Source organism: Schistocerca serialis, chromosome 7 (assembly GCF_023864345.2).
Source record: "Schistocerca serialis cubense isolate TAMUIC-IGC-003099 chromosome 7, iqSchSeri2.2, whole genome shotgun sequence".
Lineage (NCBI taxonomy): Eukaryota > Metazoa > Arthropoda > Insecta > Orthoptera > Acrididae > Schistocerca > Schistocerca serialis.
The window spans coordinates 402402175-402411784 of record NC_064644.1 but is presented as its reverse complement, the minus strand read 5'-3'; the positions used below and the strand labels follow the sequence as shown (position 1 = coordinate 402411784).

The 9610-nt window shown below is 39.0% G+C and overlaps 1 non-coding gene across 1 annotated transcript; it reads right to left on the bottom strand.

The window, feature by feature from the left end:
- Positions 1-8313: 8313 nt before the first annotated feature.
- On the bottom strand, positions 8314-8502 carry LOC126413586 (U2 spliceosomal RNA). The gene has a single exon (XR_007575374.1). It is a non-coding gene; the product is annotated as a U2 spliceosomal RNA (small nuclear RNA).
- Positions 8503-9610: the final 1108 nt, after the last annotated feature.

Sequence of the window (9610 nt, the reverse complement as noted above, 5' to 3'; positions counted from 1 at the left end):
TAACAGTTTTAGTAAGTATCATGACAAGCATCTCCTGGAAAAAATACAAAATGGATTATTGACCTGAAAGAAGAAATGCACACTATGCTGAAAAGTAGTGAACTTCGAATTAACAAGTAGTGAAATGTGTATAAAATGTGTTCCATAGCTGTCCTTTCCAAAACTTTCCGTCATCCTACTATGCAATATAACATTTGCTGTCAAAACAAACTGCAACAAATACTTAAATAACTACATAGCATAAATATAAAACTCCAACATTATTCTCATCTGTAAAGAAAAAAACTTCATTATCAATCACTTCATTATCCATATTATCATAACTTCATTATTATCATCACCTGTAAATAATAACTTCATTATTCATAATACCATATCCTTCATCATTATTCATCAGTATTCATTATCATCTGCAAAAAATCACTTCATTACTCATTATACAACTATTCCTTATCTCTAGCATATTTCATCACTAAAACTAAGATGTGTAGTTCAGTCTGACAGCCTGCATCAATCACCTTGTATTCTGAAAGAAAAAATTAGTTAAGACTGCTATTCTACGATGAGTATAGTATATTCTTGTTAATGCTTGTTAATCCTGATCCATTTACTCTTCCTCATAAAGTTATTGCATATTCTATCGTTTATTCCGTAGGTGAAATTCCATTTCTGTTGAATTTATTTCTTACACGCACCATTTCTTACTGAAATTGATGAACAGAGATTAATGTCTTGCATTTAAATCATATACCCACTAAATAATGACTGGTTTATGGTAACATAATTAACCATACAGCATAACATGACAGAAAACGTAATATGTCAAAGGCATTGACAGTGTTCAGAGGCAAAATGTACAGATATCACAATGCAGCAGCAAAAAATGTAAAACAGTCACGATGTTGAGATGTCATAAGGCAAGAAATGTCAAAGTCAACAGGTGTGTTATATCTTAACTATTTCACAGTGCATACAAACAAAACTGAAGTACAATCATACATAAAAAAGTGGAAAATGTGCACGGTCTGATGTGTAACGACAAGAAAAGCGACCTGCTAACCTTACCTTGCCGGGCACTTGCCAAGAAAAAATGCGATAATCATCAGTAATTAGTCAAGTGAAATAATTGCATTAATAAATGACATCATAGTGTGTTGAATCATAAAGTGTCTTCATTCAATAAACGGTTTAATGTTTGAGATATGGTGGTTGCCTTTCGATTTTCTAGTTCTCAAAGTTTCGACGTGTACAACATTGGGGTGAGGGATGCTGCTAATCCGATATGGACCTGCGTATAGAAGTTCAAATTTACTGCACTTACCTTTTAATTTGCTGGATAAATAGTGTGTACGTACTAATATCTTCTGTCCAACGTGAAAGTCTCGGCGTCTACAAACCTGTTTTTGCCGTCTTCTCCGGCGCCCTGCGGCACGTTTGATGTTGTTCAGCGCAATGTCGATTATTTCGTGGTGTCTTAGTCGACGACATTTAGGGAAGTTTACTAACTCTTTAATTTTGTTTGGTGGTTCAACGTTTTTCAGTATAATAGACGGAGATAGCATAGTGGATTCATTTGGAATGGAATTAATTACGTCTTGGAATGAGAGTATGTGTGTATCCCAATCAATATGTCTTTTGTGGCAGTATACTCTACACAGTTTACCAATTTCTTTCATTAATCTTTCACAGGGGTTCGAAGAAGCGTGGTACTTGGATATATAAATCGGAGAAATGTTTCTGGCTCGTAACATGCGTGTCCATACACTACTACGAAATTGTGATCCATTGTCGGAAATTACTTTCATCACATGCCCTACATGAAATAGAAAATGTTTTACAAATGCTTTCGAAACAGTTTTAGCAGTAGCTTTACGTAACGGAGTGAAAGTAACAAATTTCGAAGTGAGTTCAACAGCGACAAAGATGTAGCAAAAACCTCTGTTACTTCTCGGAATCGGACCAAAAATATCTACAGCGGCCATGTGTCTTAATTTAACAGGTATAATGGGATATAATGGAGGAATATGTGAAGTGGTGTCTGATTTAGCTTTCTGGCAAATTTTACAAGACGCTAAAACTCGTCGTATACGTTTTTCCATGTTAGTAAAATAACAGTTCTGTCTCAGTATAAGAAAACATTTTCGTGCTCCGTAATGTGCGTAACTTAAATGAGTATACCAGATTAATTTGTTAACCAGTTCGTCAGGAATGCATAATAACCAATTGTTGCTGTCAGGATGAGAGCGGCGAAACAGAATGTCATTGCGTACAGTGTAGTGGTTCCTAATCGTAACATTTTTCCTATCTTGCCAAAGGTGTTTAATTTCTTTCCACACATTGTCCTTATTTTGCTCTTGCGCTATGTCCTGTAGTGACGATGAAATAAAGTTTTCAAATGCGACTTGCTGAATGTACATGACACTGAAATTTGTTTTGCAGAAGTTGGTTGCTACGTCTTGCTGATTGTTGCCGAGAGAACGCGATAGTGCGTCTGCTATAACATTTTGTGTGCCGGGAATGTGGACAATCGTAAAATTAAATTCTTGTAAATATAGTTTCCATCTACTTAACCTGTCGTGAGTAAATTTAGCCGAAAGTAAAAATTGTATTGCTCTGTGGTCTGTGTAGACGGTGGTATGTCTGCCATAAAGAAAGTGCCTAAATCTCGTAAAAGCCCATACAACACATAATGTTTCCAATTCTGTAACGGAATAATTTCGTTCAGCAGGTGACAGAATGCGGCTTGCAAATGCGATGTTTTTAATAACTGTTGAACCATCTTCTTCAATTTCCTGGAAAATATGTACGCCTAAAGCTGTGTTAGAACTGTCGGTGGCAATGGAAAAATTTCTAGTAAGATCGGGGTGCGATAAAAGTGGAGCATTCAACAGAGCATGTTTCAGGTTCATGAATTCAGAATGTGCTTGCTTATCCCTAGACCAAATAGTGTTTTTACCTGTTAATTGGCATAGTCTAGGTGTGTCTAAAGCAGAGTGATGAATAAATTTACGAAAAAAGTTAATTAAGCCCAAAAAACTGCGTAGTTGTTTCTTTGTCGTAGGAACAGTAATGTCACGTAGAGCCTGAAGTTTTTCCGGATCAGGTGCAATGCCTTCTGCTGAAATCACGTGTCCAAGAAATTTTATAGAAGTTTTGCCAAAATGCGATTTACTGAGGTTAACTGTAAGTCCTTGTGCATGAAAAGTTTGTAACAGTTGATCAAGAATCATATTGTGTTCAGACCAGTTAGTTTTTGCAATAAGAATGTCGTCTACGTACGTCGTGATTTGTCTTTAATGCAAACGTGTGTCGGATGGCGTCAAAATTAATAACATTTTCGTGAACAAGATTCTGCGTGCCTAAATTATTGCTTACGTTATTGGAATATGCAATCTGTACTGTGTCTGGTCAAATTCTATCGTACGTGCTGTTATTTACGGGAGAATATTGTGGCATATCCACTATATGAACTGCTTTGTTATTTCTTACTGACGTGTTACGCTATGGATGACACCTATTGTCTGTTTCATTCATGATTATTTGTTGTTGCTGATGTTGTTGCTGCTCATAAGATCGACTGTTATTAAAATGTACGTTGAAAATTGTGCTCATCATTTTTTTTTACGTCTGCCATGATAGTAATTTCTATACGGTGTATTGCGATACGAGTTGACATAGAGTGTTGTCTGTACGTAGTTATTTCTTTGCTGCCATGCGTTACCAATTGTTGGAGCTGGGACTATATGTGCACGCGGCGAAACATTAAAGTTTGGTTGACCTTGTATACTGCATTGTTGGTTACGTATGCTAAGCGGCTGACTTTCATGCTATTGTGGTGGAAAACGTCTATTGTTACCAAAAAATGCGTTTGCTGTTAATTTTACACATACTGATGATTACGATTTTATCTGTTATTAAAATTACGCTGATTCTGGAGTGCCTAATGAAAATTGTCACAGTCGGTAAAAGTTTGTCACATCGGGTTTTCATTACAATGTTTCTTAATTCTACATAGAGCAATAGTTGAAGAGCAGTTTTGATAGATATAAAGGATAGTAGAAGAAAAGGCAGCAGTGCAGAAAACTAAAGATGAAATAGCACTACTACAGCTCGGGGCCCTATGCTCGCTACGGCACATATTCATTAAAGCGTAATGAATCCCCTGAGGTCATTTACGCACTGCAAATAAATTTTAGCTTTTGTGTTACAGGCAATAGCGGTAAAATTTCAAAGGCAAATTGTTGTATCCGTGCTAATTCAAATTTCTTCATTACAGGCAATGCTGTTGTAAATACAAAAATAAATTGTCGCATCTGGTTCAAAGCTAGCTTCTGCATTACAGGCAATAGCGGTGAATGTAAAAAAATAAATTGTCGTATACAGTGCAAAGCGTGTACCTGTACGCTGTCATTATTAAATTCTTTACATTTTCTGGCGGATAAAAATTGCTCGTAATCTACGTCCTCGTCATTGAATTTGAAAACACGTTCGGGTTTGTGTGTGAATCTGTTCGTCTGTGTCATTCCGGATTTCCAGTTGCATAGCTTTTCAGATTTTAAGTCGCGTGGCTTTTCGGATTTTAAGTCGCGTAGTTGCTGTAAATTGCTCACATTATACACGCTGCGTGACTCTGATAAATGCTCGCAACGTGGCGGATTTTGTGACGTGTTGGTGACTGAAATAGTCTTTAATTCTGTTACTTTAATGATTTCGACATTTTGGTTGTTCTGTCGTGCAAATTTCTCGTCAACTTCCGTATTCGGAGTGTGAGAAACTTCCACTGATTCTAAATTAACCTCGTCGCGAATCTGTACTGCGTTTTTAGGGCATTCTTCAGTGACTGCATTAATTTCATGTATCTGTGTTTCGTTCGCTGAACATTGTTCAGTGACTGCATTAGTCTTGTCTTTATGTGATTCTGTTGTTCCTACACGTGTGCTACTTAATTCTTGTGCAACAGTGCCAACTTTTTCATTACTGTTATTAGCACAAGTCTTAGTATCCACATGTAATTGTACTTTAATGTTCTGACATTGCACGGTAACAGCTGTAATCTGTTCACTAACTTGTTTCTTCTGTTCATTAACGTTGTCGTGTTTTTCGTTCTGCTGTTTAAGACTTTCAGAAAATTCTTTGTTCCATTCTATAAATTCTTTGTGCTGTTCATCAAGTTTTTTAATCATTTGTAGCAATAATGCTATAATTTGATTCGACTCAAAGTCAGCATTTCTATTCTCTGTACTATGTGACGGTGTATTTGCCATTGTCGCGTTTTGTGTGACCATTTGGTCATTCTGTAATTTACAAAAACGTTTCTCACTCGAGTCCGTCGTATTTTCGGTACACTGACCACTTTCATTAGACAAATTTGTCTGTTCGTCACGAGAATTTTTCAAACCGGGTGTGTTAGGCTGGGCAGTGCTCATTACAATAGAGCGTCCCGCGTCATCAATTGTCGTCAAATTAACAGACGAGACAATTGAGTTCGTTTGTTCATTATCAGGGTAAAAGTCATCATTATTGGTTGGAATGCACTGATTGTCAGTGAACGCAGGATTGTCACAATTACTATCGGTCACGTTGTTTAAGTCGGTAATTTCGTTCATAATACCTCGCGATACACTATTCACAGTCTTTCGCGGCATTTTTACTATAGTCACAATTTTTCACAAAACAAATAAGCACAAATGCAAAAACAACACACAAATACAACAGAGCAACGAATTGCCGTTGACCTGTAGAAAGAAAGTCACAAGTTAATAAAAGCGTAGCGCCAAATCCTAATTATATCTAAGCCGAAATTCGATCCTGGACTGGGTGTCGCCAAGTGTAACCTCCCCACAAAAATTTAAAAGACAATATTATTTAAGAATGCTAATGGCAATGGACATTGCGCTAAGTGTAACCTCTCCACCGTAATTTACATGACAGAAATAAAAAATGAATGGGAGCCAACGTAACCTCCCTGCAATTAAATTTAATGACAATAAAAGTGAGAATCGCAATCTGACTCAAGTATAAGTTCTTCATAAAAAATTAAAGTCCATTCAGTGATAAGAAAATCTCAGTGATAATAATGATTCAATTAAACCGAAATATCGGTCTTTGGCCCTGTGCAAAAAAATTTAAATTAAATTCTTACCTCATTACAACACCTAGTCAAATTTCTGCTCTTGTTGTTGCGCACCGCTCGGAGGAACTGCATTGCAAATAATAATATTCCCTTTTTTTTTTTTGTAATCTAATTGAAAACTGAAACTTTTGTTTAAGGGAAGTGGAACGAAATAGTTACTTCAATTAAATGAAAATTTTATGTAAAATTGCTTTTGAAATCAAAGTTATTATTGGGGGCACTCGTTGAAAATTAGTTACAATAATTAAACTTTACATTATCCGATGATTATCTTAATTAACAGTATACCTCATTCAGCATCTTGACCAGTGTTGCCGACGGACCACATCACGCAATCCCACTGGACTGCTACCACTGATCGACCGCTCTGCATGACGACTACTAGCGTACTGCACGCGACGACTACTGACAGAGCACTGCTCTCAACTAGACAGAGCTACAGACTCGCAACGACTGACAGAGTACTGCACGCAACTAGACAGAGCTACAGACTCGCAACGACTGACTGACAGACTGAGAACCGCTCGCAACACTCGCGCGGTCAAGCGCATACTCTCTGGTCACAGATGCTACAATGCCTCGCCATCGCTGCTATGTTACATACGTGTTTCATGCTGTTCACAACATTATTCCCCGACTACAGCTATTGTTGAGGAATAATGGTGGACATATTGAGCATTTTCTGTAAATAACGTCATCTTTGCTTTGTCTTACTTTGTTATGCTAATTATTGTAATTCTAATCAGATGAAGCGCCATCTGTCGGACATTTTTTAAACTTTTGTATTTTTTGGTTCTACTAAACCCCATGTCATTCCAAGCATATGTGTCAATTTGAACTCTCTATCTACATTATTCCGTGATTTACTCAGTTTTCAAATTTATTCTGACTTTTTTTATCACCCTGTATATCGTTAAATGTCTTCAGACACAATTATCGTTGTCGATTAATCTGTACACATGGGTACATAAAGACTGCTAGTAATGTTTTGGGTGGTTGTATACCTGTACAAACTTAACTACGCCAATAGAGGGTATTAGTGTTGCAGTACATGATTGATCAGTATCATGAATTCAGTAGCTGACAACAGTCACAGAATTTTCTGTATGATGCATAGATTCACTGTTGCCTCAGGTGTCCTCATCTAAGACCAACATGATACTGACAATGGACAGCACAAAAGTGTTCTATATATAGTGGACTGTAACTAACTGTGTTCTGTGTACAACATGAGTGTATGTAGAAGTAACCAATTATTCTCACATTAATTATTTGTCAGAACCTCTATATTTTATGTAAGTATGAGTTGGCTGTAATGGTCTTAGCTAATGGCAAATAAAACCAGCAAAAAAAAAAAAAAATTTGTCAACTGAAACAAACACCCCTGGAGAAATATTGTACGTTGTCATTTCAGTTTTTCTTTTGAATGGACCTTCCTGCCAACAAGGAGTTCTCAGAGTCACAGTCTACCAGTAGAGGGACAATGTTCATTAACGCCAGTCCACATTGTGCCTAATTTACTCAAGATGGTGGCTCTCCCTGGGAAGTACATGTGGCAACTCGAATGACATCACTACCACCACACTTAACCCATCCAGGGTGGCCGAGTGGTTATAGGCGCTGCAGTCTGGAACCGCGCGACCGCTAAGGTCGCAGGTTCGAATCCTGCCTCGGGCATGGATGTGTGTGATGTTGTCATTTTTCGGGGTGCACTGAGCCTCGTGATGCCAATTGAGGAGCTTCTCGACCGAACAGTAGCGGCTTCGGTCAAGAATACCATAATAACGACCGGGAGAGCGGTGTGCTGACCACACGCCCCTCCTATCCGCATCCTCCACATGAGGATGACGCGGCGGTCGGATGGTCCCGATGGGCCACTTGCGGCCTGGAGACGGAGTGAGTAGTATTCAATTAGTTTGATATCAAAAACGTGCCTCGTGGAAGTGAGGTCGAGAGTACTACAAATCCGATGCACGAGTTGGAGTAGTAATCATGTGATTTTATTATTTGTTGTGCCCAGAACTTGCAACAAAATTTCATTCTCCCACATACCCATGGAGAGAGGGTCATCGTAATAAAATCAACTATATTACTGCATTTATAAAGAGATACGTAGTTTTAACCTGATATTTAAAGCTCCTGATATTTACTATTGCTGCCATGTGGCTACGTAATTGACGAGGCGTTTGAAAACCTCATCAGAATTTGAAAGTGATGATACATACTGTCACAGAGATACAGCACGCTCTTAAGACACCGTCATGATCCAAAAATGACTTTAGTATTGTAGTCTTGTGATGCAGGACGTAACAGACACTAAGCTATTAAGAACTGATTCTTTACTAGATGAGAAAATTCTTAGATGAAAAATAATTTATGCCATATTCCTGTACAGGATATATACACGGAGAACATCGATACTTTAGAGATGTGAAAACGCGTTTATGCTCCGATTTCTTCGGTTTTTCGAAATAGTTCGTGTACAAGGAGCGAATCTTCATGTTGTGCGAGAAACTCTATATGTTTGGACAACATCCCTATCTCGAACTGGTTGAAGTCGATTTTTCACATTGGGAGAAACCATATCAGGAGTCATCCAGGCCACGGCTTCGTGTCTCGCTTTGTGCCGCGGCTATCGGCAGAAGTGGTCATGAGGCTTCGGCTGGCCAGAAGCCAAGACTTAGCCTCACATGACCGGCAGGTACAAAGAAAGGCTCTGGCTAATTAGCTTTTTCCCACCAGTGCAAGCGATGACAATTGTTCGTGGCGGCGTTTGTGGCGTCCTCTGGAGGGCTGGACAGGGAACTAGCTAGTATGCTGGTTGAGTGCCGAAAGATCTGAACGCGTGTGTTGCGTATGTTCTCCAATTAATACGTGAAAATTTGAGAAGATTCAATATGGTGAATATTATCTCCTGCCCCCCATCCTCCAAACCCCCCCCCCCCCCCCCCCACACGCCTGTAAACTGAACGATTGATTCCTTCTCCTCGGAGGGGATTTAAATCGGCCGCCCGCCCTCAGGAGCTCAGTTCGTCAGCGCACCTGACGATGGCGACATGTCTGATCGCTGAACGATTGATGGTTGCTCCAGTTACGGTGACACTCTCTCCAGTCTCTTAGCATCTGGTATGGGCGGCGTGTGGACAGCTGAAGACGGGAGCGCAGCTGCCAGCATGGCCGACAGGCCGCAGCTCATGGCACTCTTGCAGTCGGCAGACAGCACACGCTTTGCAGTCTCGAGTGCGTGTGATCACAAGGATTTTTTTTTCGCCAGGTATGTGTAGTGGAAACGTTGAGGCGAGGGAGTGTGCTCGTGTTCTCAAATATTGGTGCATACAAGATCTCTGATATATTTAGCGCCGAATATATTTGTAGAGGAAATTTAAGTACTAAATTTGCAAAATGTGTGTGTATTATTCTCAAATGTGAGGGCTCGATATATGTTTTGTTATCAAGGAGAATCATCGAAAGGTGGTA